At 38.8% G+C, this 21,906-nt stretch overlaps 1 long non-coding RNA gene across 1 annotated transcript; it reads left to right on the top strand.

Moving 5' to 3' along the window:
• Nucleotides 1-15,368: 15,368 nt before the first annotated feature.
• LOC135086378 (uncharacterized) lies at nt 15,369-21,099 on the top strand. Its single transcript, XR_010260457.1, has 6 exons — nt 15,369-15,921; nt 16,683-16,889; nt 17,138-17,251; nt 17,435-17,593; nt 17,924-19,030; nt 19,574-21,099. It is a non-coding gene; the product is annotated as an uncharacterized LOC135086378 (long non-coding RNA).
• Nucleotides 21,100-21,906: the final 807 nt, after the last annotated feature.

Below are 21,906 nucleotides of genomic sequence, written 5' to 3'. Positions count from 1 at the left end.
AGAAAGAAAGTACAGTTTTTATTTGGTCCAAAACTTATAGGTGCTTTTATATGCTTTGTTGAAGAGTGGCCGGACCTATGAAGCAACCAGGATAGGAACTTTGTCTGAGCGAGGAGTTTCATAAGGCCTGGAAATAAATGCAATTTACTGGACAAATAGCGTCAACACTTAGACTAGGATAGGCACTACATTCTTTTTTTTTTTCATTTTTGGAGGTCTGCGAAAGGTTGGCGTCCGGTCGATCAAGTACCACCTGAAAAGAATACAGTCAGTATTCGCTCATCGTACATACGAAAAAATGGCAACAGTTTTGTATCAGGTTGTTTTATTTTTAAACGTCTGCCCATTACGAGTATGTCCTTTTGATTACAATAATCCTTAAAATACATATAAACTTGTGTCATTTTATAATTGGGGACACATCTATTGTTGCTTACTGCTCCAAAAGACGTATAGATACATACCTTGTCACTCTGGCAATATACGCATAAGCTGATAAAATAAATGAACTCATGCGGCTCTGGAAAGATGAAAATTTATCACGATAACTACGATAACGATTCACTGAAGAGAGAGACAGAATTTAAAATGGATCTTGTACTCATAAAGACCGATAACTTTACCACATGGTAAGTAATCATTGGGACGAATTTTTGAAAACACACAGTCTTACAGGGGTATTTAGTGCAAAAAGTAGTGGATTGGATACTTAAATTACTGAAACTAAGTTAATTTGTGCTTTGTTACTGACTTAATTACATCTAAATAAATGTATCAATATCGGTATAAAATACTACATCGGAAAAAGTTTCGCAAAATATTAGCAACTAGACTTGCACAAAGATATCTACGTAGAAAATAACGTATCAATTGTTATATATTATAATGTGAATAAAAGCTTCGTGGAAGAATTAGGCATCTAGACTTGCACAAAATTACCAGCACAAAAGTTTCGTGGAAAAACTACGCAACTGAACTTGCACTACGATACCCACCAAATAATATCCTAAAATAAGTATGCAACAATAGATACGCGAAAATGTTTTTTAAAGTCTTCGTGGAAGATGTACGTAAATATTAATATGCTATTATTCATACGGAACTTTATTAAACAATTAAATGCAAATATATTTACTTCGTTGTTGTTATGGAAATTTAGATATTTTAATGTTGCAATATTTTACATATTTGTACATAATTTCTTCATTTTTATGAGAAAAATTATGAAAAAAATTGACAATATGTATTACCTCCTTCTCGATTTTTTAGTGCAATAAAAAAAATATCGCACAAGTGGACTTGCTTACTTCTTCCAGGGGGGGTGCGAGATGTTCGCACACTATGAACAGATTTTTCTATTGTGATCGCCTAGCTGTCTGGAGAGACGAATAGGTGGAAATCTATTGTTGCAAACCGCGTCGTGGAGATTGTCGAAAACGTTTATATTAATACTGACATCATGTTAATTCACAAGAAAGCTGACTCAGCTCCACATTTTGGATTATCAAGGCGAAACCATTGGCGAGAAAATAAGTACACAGATATTTCAATTGTGCTAAATTGAATGCTACTGCTAAAGTAAGTAATGGGGGATTTACCAGAACAGCAAGTTACTCAATCTAGACAATTCATGAACAAGGGAGACGATTTTGAAGGACCCTTTCAAATTTTGATGTCCAAGGGAACAAAACTATAGAAGCTTATAATATAGTGATATTTATTGTCTGCATGACTACAAAAGTTGGTGACATCACTTCCGAATCCTATAAGGTTCACGCTCGATCAGCCGGCGTGCAGCGATGGCGATCGATGCATTTTGTCTGATCGCCATCACTGCACGCCGGCTGATCGCGTGTGATTGCGTTGGTTTGGCTGAACCTTTAAAGAAAGAAAGAACAATTTTTATTTGGTCCAAAACTTTTAAGTGCTTTTATACGCTTTGTTGAAGAGTGATCGGACCTGTGAAGCAACCAGGATAGGAACTTTGTCTGAGCCAGGAGTTTCATAAGGCCTGGAAAAATAATGCAATTTACTGGACAAATAGGGTCAACACTAGGATATAGAAGGCACTTAATGGCACTACATTCCAGTAGCAAGTCCAATCTGTGGAGGTCTGCGGAAAGCTGGCGTCCGGTCGATCAAGTACCACCTGAAAATAATACTGACTGCTCATCGTACATACGAAAAGATGGCAACAATTTTGTATCAGGTTGTTGCATTTTTAAACGTCTGACCAATATGTCCTTTTGATGACAATATTCCTTAAAATACATACAAACTTGTGTCATTTTATAATTAGGGACGCACCGATTGTTGCTTGCTGCTTTGAAAGAAGTAAACCTTGTCACGCTGGCAATACACGCAGAAGCTGATAAATGAACTCATGCGGCTCTGGAAAGATGAATATTTATCACGACTACTACGATAACGATTAACTGAAGAGAGAGACAGAATTTAAAATGGATCTTGTACTCATAAAGACTGTTGGGAACCCAACAACGCGCGGGAGGAGACGTGCAGGCGGCGTACAATGACTAACGTCACCTCTGGCCGTGCCGACAGCGTCATCATCGGCTGCGCTCGGCTCACACACTCGCCTTTGGACACCACCGTCGACGCACGATTACCGCGTATCTTAGATAATTTATTGTAATTAGACTGGCGAGAATTACAGCAACCTATTTTTATACAGTCCACTATTTTATTTCTTACTAATATTCGTTAGGACCCTAACAAAGACCGATCATTTTACCACGTTTTACCACCATCATTGCTACGAATTTTTGATAAACACACAGGATCTGATAGTCTTACAAGGGTATTTAGTGCAAGAAGTAGTGGTTTGGATACTTAAATAACTGAAACTAAGTTAATTTGTGCTTTGTTAATGACTAAATTACATCTAAATAAATGTATCAATATCGGTATAAAACACAACATCGCCTAAAGTTTCGTAAAATAATTAGGCAACTAGACTTGCACAAAGATAATCTACGTAGAAAATAACGTATCAATTGTTATGTATTATTATTCGAATAAAAGTTTCGTGGAAGGATTAGGCATCTAGACTTGCACAAAATTACCAGCATAATGTGCACAAAAGTTTCGTAGAAAAACTAAGCAACTAAACTTGCACCACGATACCCACCAAAATCCTAAAATAAGTATGCAACAATAGATACGCGAAAATATTTTTTAGTCTTCGTGGAAGATGTACGTAAATATTAATATGTGTGATGGTTGTATTCACTTTATTAATCTAAAGTTCTAACTAATAACAATCATCAGCACAGAAGAAGAGGTGTGGGACACGGAAGATATTAATTATTCGCGAAAACGACGCGTAGTCGGCGCGTGATAGCCTGCGACTGGCCGACCGCGGGGCGCGGGCGGCGTGGAGAGCCGAGCGAGTACGAAGTGCCGCGGAATACCACGAGTGTCCTAGAGCTCGCGCGGTCGTAGCGCGATTATTCGACTTCGCTTCGCCTTACATCCTCCCCCTCTAACCCAGGCGTTGCGTCCCCGAAGCCGGGTTAGCCTTACGAGGTCTTCCTCTCTTACGTTTCTCCTGAACGGGAGCTTGGATGGGGCCAACGAACGGCGTCAACAACGAAACGTGATACCTCCCTAGCGAGACGCCGTCACTTATGCGCTCCAAAGCGTATGTCGTACTACCGATCACCTCCTGAATACGATACGGTCCGTCGCGACGAGGGATGAACTTCGGGGTCTTCCCTTTGCTCGTATCGTTAAGACCCTGGGTCTTAAGCAGTACGAGATCCCCTACCTTGTAGTCCGGCGCGGGGCGACGACCCTCATCGGCGTACTTCTTCTGGACTTCTTGGGCTTTCTCGTGCACATCCCGTGCATCGAGCAGCACGGCCGAAAGCTTCCTGAGGAACGGAGTAATCGACAAGACCACATTGTCGTTCTCGACGATGGCCCGCATGTCAGACAATACATCGGCGGGCGCGCGCATCTCGCGCCCGAAGTTAAGATAAGCGGGGGACTGCCCCGTGCTTGCAGTGAACGCGGAGTTCATGGCAAAACGAATAGCGGGAAGGTGACTATCCCAGGAATCGTGCTCCTTGTCAACCAGAATCGCAAGCTGTGGTTTAAGGTCGCGGTTCTTCCGCTCCACGGGGTTGGACTCCGGATGGTAAAACGACGTCAGGGCCTGCTTGATGCCCATGACATGGCACGTCTGCTGCATCACTTCGCTCACAAACTGTACGCCGTTATCACTGATGAGCCTTCTGGGCGTCCCATAACGCCCCACTCTTCGCTAGTGGCGGATGAAAGGGCGAATAGCTCAACCCATCTAGTACAGGTGTCCTCCACTATGAGGATCCATTTATTGCCGGAAGGCGTCTCCGGTAGTGGCCCAAACAGGTCTACCGCGAGCACCTCGAAGCGGCGTGACATAGCTGGAACTTGTAGTAGGCCGGCGGGTTTTCGCGTGTCTACCTTATATCGTTGACACGCGGCACAATTTTTGATGTACTGAGCCACGTAAGTCCTCATCCCGGGCCAGTAATATTTACCTGCGAGACGCTGCAAAGTTCGTTCTACACCGAAATGGCCGGCTGTAGGAGCGTCATGATACTCGGCTAGCACGTCCTTACGCTCCTGTTCCGGTACCACCAAACTGGCGTCATCGTCATCTTCATTGTCGGGACCATAACGGTACAACACGCCGTCAACCAATACGTACCCTTTATCTGCCCAGGGCCTCCCCCTAAAGGGATCGTCGGATTCCAGCGCTTCGACGATCTTACAAATCTCCGGGTCCTTCAACTGGCCGTCTCTGACGTCTTTAGGGCTGCGTGTGGGTAGGTCAACCACGGCGAGGCACAAATCGCACTCGGTCCCTTCACTTCCTTCCATCGCGCATGAAGGACGTGACAGTGTATCTGCAATCACGTTTGCCTTACCGGGTGTGTACTCAATCTTCAGGTTATATTCCTGAAGACTGAGCGCCCACCTGGCCAGGCGGCCGCTCGGCGATTTCAAACTCATGAGCCACCTGAGCGGCTGGTGATCTGACTTAATCGTCACGTCGGCGCCGTCAATATACCCTCTAAACTTCGACACCGCCCATACCACGGCGAGTGCCTCTCTCTCTGTCGTATTATAATTCTTCTCAGCGGCCGTAAGGAGGCGACTGGCGTACTCGACGGGTCGCTCATCGGTCCCCTCCCCCTGGAGCAGAGCCGCCCCAAGCGCGTAGCCGCTGCTGTCGGTCCTAAGGACAAATGGTTTCGTTCCGTCAGCCTGACGGAGAATAGGAGCCGAAACCAAGAGGGACTTGATAGTCTCGAAAGCGCTCTGCTGCTCGGGGCCCCACTCCCAGGTGCTCCCTTTCTTCAGCAGAGAAGTCAGCGGTCTACTCACCTCGGCATAACCCGGTATGAAGCGCCTGAACCAGCTCGAGGTTTGCAGGAAACACTTCAGGTGCTTTACGTTCTGAGGGGGCGGCATGCTGGTTATAGCAGACGTCTTGTCTGGGTCCATGCGAATGCCACCTGGTACGATGACATGGCCGAGAAACTTCACGGCATCTCGGGCGAAGTGGCTCTTTTCGCGGTTCACCCGCAAGTTGAACATTGCAAGGCGGTCGAACACGGCCTCCAGGTCTGCGAGGTGTCTATCAAAGGACCCTTCAGACAGAATTAATAAATCGTCCAGATACGCGAGCAGGGTTATACCCGGTAAGTTTGACTTGAACCGGTCGATCAATCTCTGAAAAGTTGCTCCAGAATTTCGGAGACCCATGGGCATGCGCTTGAATCTGAAGGTGCCCAGCGGTGTCGTGAATGAGGTAAGGTCCCTGTGATCGGGGTCAACGCTTACCTGGAAATATCCGGATCTTAAATCTAAGGTAGTCATGTACTTGGAGGTCTTCGCCGCGTGGAGCACGTCTTCGATCCTGGGAAGTGGGTATCGGTCAGGCTCCGTGACCGCGTTGAGCTTGCGGTAGTCAACGCATAGCCTGTAGCTCCCATCCTTCTTCTTCACCAGGACGACGTTGGAGGCCCACGGTGACTCGCATTCCTCGATGACGTCGGCGCTGAGCAGCTTTTGCAACTCCTTCTCCAAAGCTTCTTTTTTGGACGGCGACAACCTGTAGGGTGGCGAGGCAAGGGGTTCCTGGTTATCTCTTACCTTGATTTTATGGCAGGCGAAGTCCGTGGGAGGCCCATCCGCAGCAAACTGGTTCGCTCTGCTACGCAGAAATGCATTGAGCGCGTTCCTGTGCTCTGGCGGTAACTTCGTGCCCTCATCATCGCGCAAGGAGACGTCGGAGATATCGGCCTGCATCAGCTCTGTGCTATTTAAACTAAAAGATTGCACGAGAGGAAAAATCTGTTCAGGACTATCAGCAAAGAACCATGACTCCTGTGCCAAGTCCAGTGTGACCCCAGCCTTAGCGATAAAATCACGACCCAACAACGTTCGAGTATTTTCACCTGGGAACACTACGAACTCGGTGTCAACCTGCCGTCCCTCTAAAATGACGGGTACCGTCGCCGTGAGAACCGTTTTCACCTGGCGGGAACCGACCGCGAGTCCTATGGTTCGCTCCGCCTCGTGAAACTGTACACCAACCGACCTCAAAATAGAATACAACAAGGAACCAGCAACGCAGCACGTAGCCCCTGTGTCGAGTATGGCGACACCTACCTTATTCGCGATAGTGACCGATACCATAGCGTGTGACGGCGTCGTCGCGTGAGTTTCGCGTGAGACGTTCTCACCGTTCACTATATTAAAATCGGATCGCGCCGCGGGTGGCTGTTTTCCGCTACAATTCTCGCATTTCGACTTAACAACACCGGGTTGGCCGCATCCGTAACAACGCAAATTACTAGCCCCAATACTGGTACTTTTACCCTCAGAAACCGTGCTAGTCGGTTGTTGTTTATTATTTTTACTCTGAAAATTACGACAATCTGCTAAAACGTGACCATAAAATTTACAAAACGAACATCGAACGCGCTTATCACGTTTCAAATTCTCGTTCGAGTTTAAAGTGAGTTGCGGTGCGACGGTACCGCACGAACTCGTGGTAACCATGGTAACGCTGCGATCGCGCTCGCTCGACTCAAGTTGATGACCTCGGTCGCGCTGCGCGGCGTCTTTCCGTTCTATACATAGCCAGAACGCAAGGGTGTGAAACTAATAGAGTATAGTTTGGAAATGACTTTATTTACTAAGCTCCTCCAAACTATACACGACCAGTACGCATAATATGCTGCGTACTGCTCGCGTATACTTTGTAGTGACTTAGGTCAATTGTCTTACTCCAAAATATACATCGCCAGTACGCATCATGTCACGGACTAAGTAATCATGTATGTATTGTAATAAGTGCGTGATTACAATTTAGACGCAAGTAGTTGCATGCTAGTCATTTTGACTTATTGACCTCTCTTTCTATTACATATTAATTCATATCTGCGTGGCTACTTTAAACATTGAATCATCTTTCGACACGTGTCATTGTTTTGATAAAGGATTTTTTGGTGTTTCTTATTCTGCCATAGAAAATATATTTGTTTTGGGGCTGATATTTCACCAATTCTCGTAGGTATGGAAATATGTCAAAATGATTTTGTTCTTGAAATAAAAGGTAATAAATAAAATAAATAATAAATAAATATCCTTAGACATTTTACACTGCGCTTCTAGTCCCAAATTAAGCAAAGCTTGTACTATGGGTACTAGACAACGGATATAAACATTACTTAAATATTTTTTTTTTGTAAATACATACTTATTATGTACATAGAAAACACCCAGTCCAATACAATCAAATATGTTCATGCACACAAATGTTTGTACTGTGCGGGAATCGAACCCGCTACCTTCGGAAATAGTAAGTCCGTTTCGAACTACTACACCAAACGGCCGACAATACAAACCTAGCATTGAAAGTCTCGCACAATATTCTTATCTCACTCTCTCTCATTTTAATTAAATTGTTATTTAATTTGAAATCTACCTAATCCATTTAATTTCAAAAACCACTTACAATTGTATTAAAAATCTAGATTTATTATATTCAGTAAAATAATAATATTTTATGTAATAATATCAAATAAATGTAATTTTAAATATAGTTCCATATTTTACTGAATTTTACTAAATCAATATCAACTAAACACACTCTAATCAAGTGTACAGTGGTTTAGTAGAAACTAATCGAGTATAGTTTGGAAATGACTTTTTTTACTAAGCTCCTCCAAACTATACACGATCAGTACGCAAAATTCGTGTATAGTTTGGAGTCACAGATTTACAAACAGGCACTACAAAATATACACGAGCAGTTTCCTATGGGTGCGTTCTGGCCATGTATAGAACGGAAAGACGCCGCTGCGCGGCGTGCGATGATTGCGACAAGTTTTGACTTGCCGATTTCGTCGTAGAAATGATCGGGTTCGCGGCGTACGTACTAAGATTTAATTCGACAATAGAATCTTCTATGGCCCTTACCTTTTCTATCACAATATCAATATCGTTAACATCATCTCTAGGTAATCGCTTTCTCACACGTCGATGTAAAAGGCCGTAAATTAGATCTAATTGCATACACATCGGCACTGCGTATGGTAATTTAGCAAACAAAGACCGCACTTTACACACAAACACTTCTGCACGTTCAGAGTCTTTCTGTTCCGTGTTGACGATCTCACGTAGTACTTTGTATGGCGGCTGCTGCATCCCGTACATGGCGCGAAGGCGCGCCACGGCGTCGGGCCAGGTGTGCACGCTGGCGCGCGCGCCGCGCCACCACACGGCCGCGTCGCCCTCCAGCAGTATGGGCAGGCCGCGCAGCGCGTGCTCGTCGCTGACGCCCGCGCACTCCTTGTACACCTGCACCGCGTCGATGAACGCCTCCAGTACCTCCGCGTCGCGCGACCTCCCGTCAAAACGTGCAGTGCACTTGGCGAAGTTGCCGGTGACCGCGGACGAGTAGGCGCTAGGCGGACGGATGTCGGGCGTTGGCGTCGATGTCGGTGGGTTCCTGGAGCAGTCGCTGAAAGCCCTCAGGGTTTCCACTAGGGTTCTGTTGGTTTCCGCTTGCATTCTGACGAAGGACTCCATGAAACCGGCTAACACGGTCTCCGTGGTCGCACTCGTAGAAGCGCCGCCGGCGCCACCAGGCGCTCCGGCGGGGACGGGGGCGGGGGCGCTCATGGCGCGCGGCTCCGCCTGGTCGTAGTATTCAGGCTCACTCGCGTCGTCGCTCATAATATCTTCAGTCGGTAGTACTTTCGCGTTCCGTAGTTCCATCGGCATGGTAACAGTTCGTCACGTAACTTATGTTGTTTTCCCGTATTGAAACATAGGTATCGCGGCACTCGCGACGAAACTTCTCGAAAATCTCAAGGTGAATTCGAAGCCACGAGTTGGGCAGCCACTGTGATGGTTGTATTCACTTTATTAATCTAAAGTTCTAACTAATAACAATCATCAGCACAGAAGAAGAGGTGTGGGACACGGAAGATATTAATTATTCGCGAAAACGACGCGTAGTCGGCGCGTGATAGCCTGCGACTGGCCGACCGCGGGGCGCGGGCGGCGTGGAGAGCCGAGCGAGTACGAAGTGCCGCGGAATACCACGAGTGTCCTAGAGCTCGCGCGGTCGTAGCGCGATTATTCGACTCAGTGGCGGCGTAAGGCGTAGGCGACGTGGGCCACCGCCTACGGCCTCGCGGAACAAGGGGCCTCGCGCATCAAAAATTATGAAAAAATGTATACAAGGTGGAGATGACAATATCACAATACGACAATAAATGCAAACATTGACTATTAATTATAAATTCTTGATAGCTAAACAATGTAGTTAAAAAAATATATTTTTTTCCAAACAAATTCAGCCATAATCAGACACAAAATTAAGGCGATTAGAGTCCTCAATCCGCGCCAAATGGGCATTTTGTAAAGCCTACTCCTCTTTTACTGCTGGACAGAAATAGTTGAAAAAAATATATGTTATACAACAGTTCAAGGACTACATTTGTGACGTTTGAATTTTCGCTACGTCTCTTTGTTTTGGATTAAAAAAATAAATACGGGACATCGATTTTTTACTTAAATTCCCTACTCCTCCAAAACGGTTATGTTAATTTAAAAGATTTTTGCACGAATAGATTAGGAATTCTTTAATCTTTAAATGACACGTTGCGTTTTTCAATCGAACATTACTTTCATTCATAAATTTTACTTTTGATAAATTCCGAACGTTTTGCTGTTGAGGGGGCATTGGCGGGGTGCGGGCGGCAGTCGGCCGCTGGCCTTCAGACGGGGAGGTTGTGTCACTCGCTGCAAACTGACATTAGCGATCAAAATGAATTTATTCTTTGGCTGAGTTGCACCACCTGACGTGACCTAACTTTGACCGTAGCTTTGGCGATAACCGGTGTTTTTTGTATGGAGTTAGACAGACTTTTGACGCTTGTCAAAGTTGAAGTAAGATGGTGCAACCCAGCTTTTGTTCGACAAAAGATTTAATGTCAGAATTGTTCATAGAGTACGTGCAGTCAGACGATACAATTGAATTATGACGCGCTCAGACGCTATTTTCTACCTGAATAGAATCTATTAGTGTAAAAAAACTATAATTGACTCCAATACAACTGCACTAGATAAATACAAGTAGAAAAATTATTACGTTATTTATTTACTTTACCTTTGCAATCAGTATCCAAATTAGGAGCTAGTCAGAATCTGTAACTTAATCGATTTACGTGAAGAAAACAATTTATATTTTTCATACTTATTAGAATTAGATTTTCAATATGTTTCTTCGCAAAAATACCACAATTAAAAATAACACCTGTAACGCCCCTGGGTCTGCGGGTGTCTATGGGCGACGGTAATCATTTACCAACAGGTGATCCGTTTGCTCGTTTGCCTCCTGTCACATTAAAAAAAAATAAGATAAAGTGGTACTGAATTGTTCTATAGAGCTTATTAAAAATTTGGATACTGATTACAAATTAGCCATTTTCGGAGTCGGTGGCAGCCTACCTTTTGGTGATTCGTTTTGGAGTTGGTTTTAATTTTTAGTGAAATTAATCTATTTCATGCCTTTAGTAGACTATAGGTACTCAGTAGACCTTGTTGTTGCCACTGAAGTTGCATAGGTAGTCTACATTATACCGGTATAGGTGCATTGATACCATATTTTTCATGTTAAGTGCAAATAAACTTCCCTAAATTACCAAACCAATAACTTTACAATTACTTGTTTAATTGACATATAAAAATATCCTGTGTCCAATATTTTTTGATAATGTAAAATTGACGGACCAAAAGTCTTTTTTTAAGAAACTAGCCTATTCCTATGGCCACATTCCACCTCCATCCTCCATCATCAGACACTGCAGTTTAGGTACCTTAGAGAATTGAAGACTCATGATTTTCAAAGTAGCGTATTTACATAACATTAGGTACTTGCATATACAGGGTGTTCCAAAAACAATGGATAACCCTTCAATCATCGATAGGCCTCGCCATGGTCTCCCTAACGTCCAATTTTGACCCCAGTAAAAATATCACCGTTTTCAAGTTTTTTAAGTTTTTGTGCATTTTTAGAAAATTGTAATGAAATTATTTAGGTATAATAATAAATAAATACAAATCAAACGAGCCTAAACTCGATGGAATCGTTTAATCCCGGAGTTGCTATGGGGCCACTGGCATTCCAGCTCTACCATCAGATCAGCTCCATGTCATCACAATATTGCATTGTCACCCGAATTACATGTATATCCGAAATTTTAACTCAATCAATTGACGAAGGATTTCTAATAAAAAGACAAATACATTTTCAGTTTATTCTTCATAAGTGACACAGAGAGAATGACAATAGACAAAAGCAGAAACATTTGCTTTTTTAGGCCATAGACAATACTAGGTACTAATGCGTTCCAATAGGGATGATGACTGGGTAATGAAATCGAAATTCTATTTAGTCCGCCAGACAGATAATTAGAAAATATTAGACTCATATTTTTTCCATAATCGAATAATTACAGTATTATATATTGAGTTGAAATGTCGCGTGACGTCACATTTGAGTAAAAATTCTACTCAAGCGTGGCGTATCGCGCCATTTCAACTCGATGTAGCACTGTTATTATTTAATTATGAAAGAAAATAAAAAATATGAGTCTAATATTTTCTAATTATCTGTCTGACGGACAAATAATTGAAATTTTGTCATCTAGCCTAGTTGTCGTCAGGAAGTTACTAATTCAGCTTGCAAGATTCCACCCGAACAAACATTTATATAATTACCTACATACATCATAAATTGCAAGCTAAATAAAAGCTTGTAATAAAGTCGGGTTTGTTCAAATTTCGAGAACGACTGAACCGACAAAAGCATTAGAAAATTTACGAAAAATAAAATAAAATTTTATCCCGTACAAAATGTTCATGGATTTTGTTATTTTTATTAAATACCTTTACGCCTGAGTTAAATGACACCGACATCAAGGTTCATCAATTTAAGTTTAAAATAATAGGCAGTAATGTATGAAGAAAGAGCTTCTATTCTGTATCTACCTATGCCCGTGTATTTTTGATCGGTGTCAAATCGGAGTTTTTGGTGCGGGGTACGCGGGTGTTGCACGCGGCGTGAAGGTTAAACGCCCAAGGTCATTGAGGACTCTAATCGCCTTAAGCAACAACACGGTTTTAAGTGACGAACATTATTCTTTGGCGCAATATTCCTTTAAAAATAATCACTGAATCAAGAAATCAGAAACTGTCAATGAATAGACCGTCGACCCGTTTTTTTTTATACAGGGTGACAGGTAAAGCGATACATTCCTTGAAAGGGGTTAAAGTAGAGCTTATTTGCAGTCATTTAAGTCATATGACACCATGTCCGAAACTTGTTCATTTCCAAGTTATTCAAGATTTAAGTATTTTTTAAAAAATCTCCAGTTTTTATGTTAAAATGTACCCTTGTAATGAAGAATACGGAATAATGTTAACTTTTTTGTTGTATTCGTATAGCTAAATAATAAGATTGATATTTTAAATTAAAATTTGCAAGAAAGAATCGTCATTACTCAAGTAAAAGCTAAAAAACCATGTATTATTTTGCAAAAAAAATATGTTTTAGGTAATTAAACGAAGAATTTCCAAGAAAAAATGTATGGAATGTTGTGTACAAATTACAGAATTTAGTTCCTTGATTCATTAGCTATTCAAAAAGGTACAGGTGTTTAACAAACACTACATAATTATTTTTTTATTTGAATTTAAACGTCTAGTAAGATACTTTCATAAAAAAATAAATAAATAAAAAAGTCACACTAACAACTGTTCTTGGGTCTCAATAAATGAAAAACTTAGTATTTTAATAATAATTGTATCACCTAATTTTATCTAGGTGCATTATTTTAAGTCCTGCTCAAACCGTGAGCCCCGTCTTCTAATACAAGCTCGTAGTCTGTTTCTCACTTTTGTTTTTGTGATTCTTGTTGTCAAACTGCTGAATATCTTGAGCTGCCCTCTGAATGCGCTCACGAAGCTCTTGCTCGTTGTTTACGGGGGTTACATACAAGAGATACTTCATGTGACCCCATAAATAAAAATCGCAAGAGGTCAGATCCGGACTTCTGGCTGGCCAAGGAATGGGTCCACCGCGCCCAATCCAACGAAGTGGATATTGTTGATCCATCCATTGGCGTACACTGTGCCAAAAGTGTGCTGTGTGTGTGAAAGCTTCGTGAGCGCATTCAGAGGGCAGCTCAAGATATTCAGCAAAGTTTGACAACAAGAGTCACAAAAACAGAAGTGAGAAACAGACTACGAGCTTGTATTAGAAGACGGGGCTCACAGTTTGAGCAGGACTTAAAATAATGTACCTAGATAAAATTAGGTGATACAATTATTATTAAAATACTAAGTTTTTCATTTATTGAGACCCAAGAACAGTTGTTCGTGTGACTATTTTATTTATTTATTTTTTTTATGAAAGTATCTTACTAGACGTTTAAATTCAAATAAAAAAATAATTATGTAGTGTTTGTTAAACACCTGTACCTTTTTGAATAGCTAATGAATCAAGGAACTAAATTCTGTAATTTGTACACAACATTCCATACATTTTTTCTTGGAAATTCTTCGTTTAATTACCTAAAACATATTTTTTTTGCAAAATAATACATGGTTTTTTAGCTTTTACTTGAGTAATGACGATTCTTTCTTGCAAATTTTAATTTAAAATATCAATCTTATTATTTAGCTATACGAATACAACAAAAAAGTTAACATTATTCCGTATTCTTCATTACAAGGGTACATTTTAACATAAAAACTGGAGATTTTTTAAAAAATACTTAAATCTTGAATAACTTGGAAATGAACAAGTTTCGGACATGGTGTCATATGACTTAAATGACTGCAAATAAGCTCTACTTTAACCCCTTTCAAGGAATGTATCGCTTTACCTGTCACCCTGTATATAAAATCCGTCTTCAGGTCGCCACAGAACAAGGCCTCGCGAAATCTGTCTTGCCCACATCAAATTTAGGTCTTGCCCCGCCACTGATTCGACTTCGCTTCGCCTTACATATGCTATTATTCATATTCATACGGAACTTTATTAAACAATTAAGTGCAATGTATTTACTTCGTTTTTGTTGTGGAAATTTAGATATTTTAATGTTGCAATATTTTACATATTTTGTACATAATTTATTCATTTTTAAGAGAAAAATTATGAAAAAAATTGACAATATGTATTACCTCTTTTTTGATTTTTTAGTGCAATAAAAAAAATATCGCACAAGTGGACTTGCATACTTGTTCCAGGGGGGGGGTGCGATTTATTTCGTACAAAAGATTATGATAGTATTAAACTTTTTTTTACTGCATGTTCGAATCTTGTGTGCTGTATTGCGTCTTGTATATGGTCGGGGCTATTCTCCGGCGCACCGGCTTTAAATAGGAGCGCTCTGTAGTTGCTGTAAGTATGCAGTCGGCTTCTTGATGCAGAGGTTTGTTTTAACGTGTGTTATTTAAGGATCACTCTCAGAAATTGTAATTAAAACATTCATATTATCTAAACTGGTCCTTATAAAGATTAATGAGCATTTTTATGACAATTCATATTTTAATACTGAATATTGTATCAATTTATGAAAACTCATACAGTAGAATCTACTGAGTGGTATGGCAACTAGGAACTTTGCTTTTTTTATCAAAAAAGCGCCATCTATCCGAAGGATATCGAAGTAAAATGTAAAGTGTTGCTATATAAGAATTATAGTGAAGCTGCATTATTATGGTAAAAAGTAAAAATATTAATTAAACTGTAAAAAGATACGATATATTAGTTAAATGGTCTGAAAATTATTTTAAATCATTAATCTCTTTAATTTTAATGAGGTTTTTCTGTAATTCTTTACTTTTCATAAATTTATGTTTTAAAGGTAATATTTTCGAAGTTTCATATGGCAATTTAAGACAATGGCGGTCGGCGTCTCATCGTTTGTTAAATTTACTACTCTTGCGCACTGATTTTGTGATTTTGAGTTCGATTTCTTAATTTGGTTGTTTCGTACTGTGCTATTCACGTTGAGTTGAACTTATTGTTCCTCCGTGTTGCTTTGCTGCGCTATAATCTTTGTGTCGAGTTGAGTATCCTCCTCGGCATCTAGGAATCGAAGACCTTGTGAAACAGTGCAGTGAATCACTAAGCATAGGCGCTCATAAGAGTTTGGACCGATTATTGCAGTGATTAGTTCTTTATTTCACCGAGCATAGGCCCTCTTAGGAGTTTGGACCCATAATTGCAGTGTTTAGTTTTGTGAATGTGCATTAAATAAACTGGAATCATGTCTCAGAAGACATGCTGTGTACCTGGCTGTTTAGTAACGAAGGGTGATGGTATGTTTTTAATCTTTATTATTTGTTATTCACTTGCAATAAGCCGTAATGTAGCCTTCGTAAATGATAATAAATAAATAACAAAGTAACCATATTAGAGTCCTCCCAAAAAATTACTCTGTTGCCGGACTGCATACCAAGAACACATTAACAGTTCAAAACGCTAAAACTTTACATAAGGTCAAATCTCATGATTCTTGGTTGACAGTATGTAGTACTTGTTGTAAAAGAAAGCTAAATGTTATGGTAAAAGTGATAAATTGAAAATGATTAATAATCGGCGGTTACTGAATATATAGTTACCGACAGTCGAGGTAAAAGTAATAAATGAATTACATTCATCAGTGAATTTAATAATGTAACCTACAAAGGCTCATGTATATCTCTATGATGCCCATAATATACTGTTTATATTTTATATACATATATATTATAAATGATTTCATTTTAATCACACTTACCAAATCATTAGGTAATTTTTCATAATAACCGGTAATACACATAACATATTTTTTATACATTTTTGTTAGAATCCATTATTTATAATGTTTAACTATGTTAAGTTTTAAATTATTTTTCATCAAAGTGTTAAGACCAAGTAATTTGACTAAGTGAAACACAAAAGTGTTTCCTTAAAGAAATCTTTCTTTAATTAATTACATAATAACAATTGTTTCCACTGATCCTTTAACAGTACATGTCCTTTTAATTTATTCGATGAATACCTTAATGGTTATTTGATTCTTATCCATAATTTTCAGGTGTTCCACTGCATCGCTTTCCTGACCCGGAAAAAAATGCAGAAAAGTTTAACACCTGGATTGCAAATATTGGTGGCGATCTAGCTACATTGGATGCAACAACAATTTATAATAATAGACGTGTATGTCGTAATCATTTCGAGGACGTTTATAAATATCCTAAGAACCGACTCAGTCAATTGGCAATGCCAGTACTGCATTTACCAGGTAATTTTATTTTATTTATTCAACAAATAACTTTGTTCATTATCTGAAATATGTACATAAAATATTATAGGTATCTACCTAGTTTTATTGATATTTGATTTTTTCATTTATTTTTAAAGTCAGTATCAGTGTAAAAAATACAAATAATGACAAATGCAGTTCGGCAAACACAATAAAACCTATGAAAATTGTGGGTAAATTAGCATTAATACATAATTTGAATAACATTCATGTCTTTATTTTTTCAGGTGTGCAAGCACAAAGGCTTAAAGAAATTGATCATATTTCTGGAAAATTTGATTTGCCAAATTTTGGTGATTCTCCAATGAATACAGAGCTGTCTGTTAACCCTGTAATAGAAGGTAATGACTATATAACATGTTTTGATAAAATTATATGCTATTGAGAGAGATTAGAAGTAAAATACAATCATAATAATCATTTATACCTACATAAACATATGTATAACAGCAAAGGTATAGATTATTTTTGGACATTATGTTATTTGTTACACACTAATTCTTAATTGGTTTTTATTTTTCTAGAGGACCAACCACAATCTCTTGTCGGAGTTAATGTCACTGGAGAAGCTCCTCTCAAACAGACTCTTGGTGACACACAAGACAATGTAGAGCAGTCCAGAGAAGCTCAAAATGTTAACAAAACTAACAAGAAGGCAAAAAATAAAACCAAAAAATCCAAAGGTTACTATTTTTAGTTTTTAGCATGCTCACGTGAAAACTTTGTTCGTGACAATTACGTCGTCTAGGTATTTTTAAGTAATCGATGTTCACCGATTACTTACAGATTTCTCGTCCGATTTGATTGATTCTTTATTTTTGTGATAGTAGATACTTGCCATTTGGTCCCATATTCAATTTAATGTATATAGTAATATTCGATTTTTGGATTGATAAATTATGACAAAAGTTAGTAACAAGGTTGTTTGAGATACTCTTTTCACCGTTAAAAAAATGTAATAAACATGACACATGCATTAGCAGGTACTAAAGTGTAACAATGGATTTTTTCAGGGCCTCGCCTATCATTCCTGCAAATGAAGCAATATAAGCGTGCTTTGAAGCAGTTACAGAGATGTGAAGATGAGAAAAAGAAGTTGAAATGCAAATACGTAGCTGCCAAAAAACTCATGAAAACGACAGCATTTCAAATAATGTGCAAGAATTTGTCACCGTCAGCAAAACTATTTTGCCAAATGCAAGTTACCCAAAGCGGGAAAAAAAAGCAAGGAAGGCGTTTTACAATTGACGAAAAAATTTTGGCATTATCTCTTTATAAACCTTCGCCAAAGGCATATCGACTATTAGGCACGAAGTGTATTATGCCGAGCAGAAAAACGCTGCAAAATTTACTGCGCAAAATTAATTTGAGACCTGGAATTAATGAAATTATTTTTGAAAATTTAAAAAACAGGGTTTCTAAGATGCCTGAAAACCATAAATATTGTTCTCTGTTGTTTGACGAAATGGCGATTGGACCAGGTGTTTCCTTTAACAAAACAGAAGACAAATTATCTGGATTTGTTGACAATGGCACAAGCACTGAAAAAGATTTTTGCGACCATGTGCTAGTTTTTATGGTGCGAGGTATATTTAAAAAATATAAACAGCACTTGGCCTACTATTTTTGCAGTGGAAGCACGAAAACGTTAGTATTAAAAGAGCAAATTGAAAAATTAATAATTAAACTCCAAGAGACTGGCTTAAAAGTCGTGGCCACAGTGTGTGACCAAGGCACTTCAAATGTGGCAGCCATCAATGCCCTAATTAAACAAACTAAAGAAAGTTATTTGAGAAAAAATGAAATTAATTTAGAGGGGACATTTGAAATTGGAAATGCTCAAATTTTTCCCATATATGACCCACCACACTTAATCAAGGGTATTAGGAACAATTTAATAACAAAAAACCTAAAATACTCTTTGCATGGGAAAGAACGCACTGCGAAATGGAGCCATATTGTGGCATTATATAATAAGTCACCTGCATATCAAGGCGTAAAATTAGTACCAAAATTAACGGCTCAACATGTTATGCCCGACTTGATACCTAAAATGCGGGTGAAGAATTGCACTCAGGTCTTCAGTAAATCTGTTGGAGCAGCACTTGGATTTATGGCAGGTAATGAACAAAATAATGTGTATGCCTACATTTTCATTTCATTTGTCGGCTGTTTGGTGTAGTGGTTCGAAACGGACTACCATTCCGGAGGTTGCGGGTTCGATTCCCTCACTGTACAAACATTTGTGAGCATAAACATATTTGTTTGCATTGGACTGGGTGTTTTCTATGTATATTATGTATTTAGGTATTTAAAATTAACTTAAAATTGGTATTTAAACAAAAAAAGTATTTAAGTATGTTTATACAATCCGTTGTCTAGTACCCATAGTACAAGCTTTGCTTAGTTTGGGACTAGAAGCGCAGTGTAAAATGTCCAAGGATATTTATTATTATTTTACTTATTATTAGGTATTTAAATTCATTGGCTAATTGTTTGTATTATTATAATCAATCTTAAAAATCAATAAAGAGTACCTAGGCCCTAGGCCAAGGACACAGTATCTCAAAATAAATATTATTTTATGCAATTGGAGATAGATTAAAAGTATTTTTTCCAAATTTATCTGTGATATTAATACATAATTGTTTTCTCATTTCCAGAACTTGGAGCTATTGAAAAAGAAGCGACGGATACTGCTGACCTTTTGATGCTTTTCGACGACATTTTTGACAGCGTGAATGGGAGTTACAGCAATATAAAAGGCGGCAAAATTTATAGAGCAGCTGTAACTCCCACATCACCACACCACAAGTTGTGGAACGAAAGTTTAAAAGTTTTAAAAAGTATGAAATTCGAAAATGCTCAAAATAAAGGTGTAGTGCCTTCTCTATCCAGCTGGATAAAAACGATAGAGAACTTTAAAAACTTAGCAAAATTTCTGCAAACAAAAGGAATAACGTCTCTATTGCTGCGAAACATAAACCAAGATCCATTAGAGAATTTCTTTGGCTCAGTACGTGCACATGGTTGCAGTAATATTATGCCAACGGCCTCTGCATTTGAGAGTGCCTTCAAAACTTTGTTAATCAATAATATTTCGTCTCCACACTCAGTTGGCGCAAATTGTGAAAAAGATGACAGTTTTTGTCTCACCACGTTAAAAAAATATTTGTCAATTGAAAAAAAAGACAATGGCCCAACTGACTGTGAAAACGAAATTGACAGTGCCCACATATGTATGACACTCTTAAATACAGAGGATTTATTAAAAAGCACACTGCCAATACACATGGTAAAGAGCGCAGCAATAGGATATTGCAGTGGTTGGATAGCACAACAAGCAAAGAAAAATATTTTTAAAAATTGTAAAATTTGCCTCAAAGCCTTAGAAACAGAGGTTCCAGAAAGTTTTCATAAATTTATAAAAATTAAAGAATTTGAAAACAAACAATGGCTGTGCTATCCAACTCGTGCACTTTTTGATTTTTTCGCTCAAGTGGAACAGGTTTGCCATGAAATTTTAAACACAGATTGTAATCGAAAAAATATACTCACATATTTAAGACTAATCGTAAATGTAAATATAAATCTTGTATTTATAACTTGTTCACAACACGAAGAAAACCTAAAAAAATTTTTGATTAATAAAAGTACAATGTTTTTCATAAATAATTGGTGCAAGGAGATAAATAATGTCCTCACAGGAAAAACACATTTGATGGATACAAATAATTTAATTATTAAAAAAGCTCTCCGTCACTACACCAAAAACAAAGGCCGAAAACGTAATACAAAAACGAATGTAATAGTTAGTGTTTAGAATATTTTGTAAACATTAATCCCCCTTACCACGGTAATACTATCTATACCTTACTAATAAAAAGTTACACAGTTGTTGAACACTGTTTTAAAATTACACTAGTTTAGGAGCCAGGGCTTCAATATAAAATGTTACAGTGTATTACATCAATAAAAATATTCATAATTAATCTTATTCTTATTCTTAAAATGTCATTTCCATACAAAACGTCACACTGTTCAACGAGCGTGTATGTTTAATAAGTAATTTTTGTGTCATCAGCATAATAGTAATATGTTGGAGTTACTAAAACATTATACATACGTCATTTGTTGTATCATTATGTTTGTATTATCTTTGAATTATAAATAAAATTATAATATAGAAGTCGTTTTACTTTTCATATCAATACCCAAAGCATTATTTGACTATAAAATGATGAAATATTTGTTACACATGCCTGTTAATTTAGGTTTTCATCTTGGTAAAACGTGTGAATTAAATTCTCAGGCAACTGTAAGAAATATTTCAATACACTCTTAAAAACACAGAAGGATGCTTAAAAAGTAATACAGTACTATAGCTACCTATATGGCTATAGTACGAAAGTTTCTATATCTGTAGGATAGATGGCGCTGTATCACGAGTTTGCGTAAAGTGTCAAGTTGCCTGTCTATCTCCAGTATATAATAGTAGTCTATAATAGTAGTCTTTGCTCCGGCGGAACGGGCGTAATACGGAACACATTTGTATTCGAATTATTATGTTCGTATATGATGGGGTCTACCCTCTGATGATACTAGCATAATGAAGTTTGTACCCATAATAACATTTTAAAACCTATTGAAGTGCATGTTCGAATCTTGTGTGCTGTATTGCGTCTCGTATATGGTCGGGGCTATTCTTTGGCGGAACGGACATAAATACGGAACACATTAGTATTCAAATTATTATGTTCGTATATGACGGGGCTATCCTCTGATGATACTAACTTAATATTTTTTTTTTTTATGTGACAGGAGGCAAACGAGCAGACGGATCACCTGATGGTAAGTGATTACCGTCGCCCATAGACACCTGCAGACCCAGGGGCGTTACAGGTGCGTTGCCGGCCTTTAAGGTAAAGATACGCTCTCCTCTTGAAAGCTTGCAGGTCGTATCCGTCCGGAAACACCGCAGACGACAGTCCATTCC

This window comes from Ostrinia nubilalis, chromosome W (genome assembly GCF_963855985.1).
Source record: "Ostrinia nubilalis chromosome W, ilOstNubi1.1, whole genome shotgun sequence".
In the NCBI taxonomy this organism is placed as follows: Eukaryota; Metazoa; Arthropoda; class Insecta; order Lepidoptera; family Crambidae; genus Ostrinia; species Ostrinia nubilalis.
Note: the sequence above shows the minus strand (reverse complement) of the source record. Positions and strands in the feature narration are given on the sequence as shown.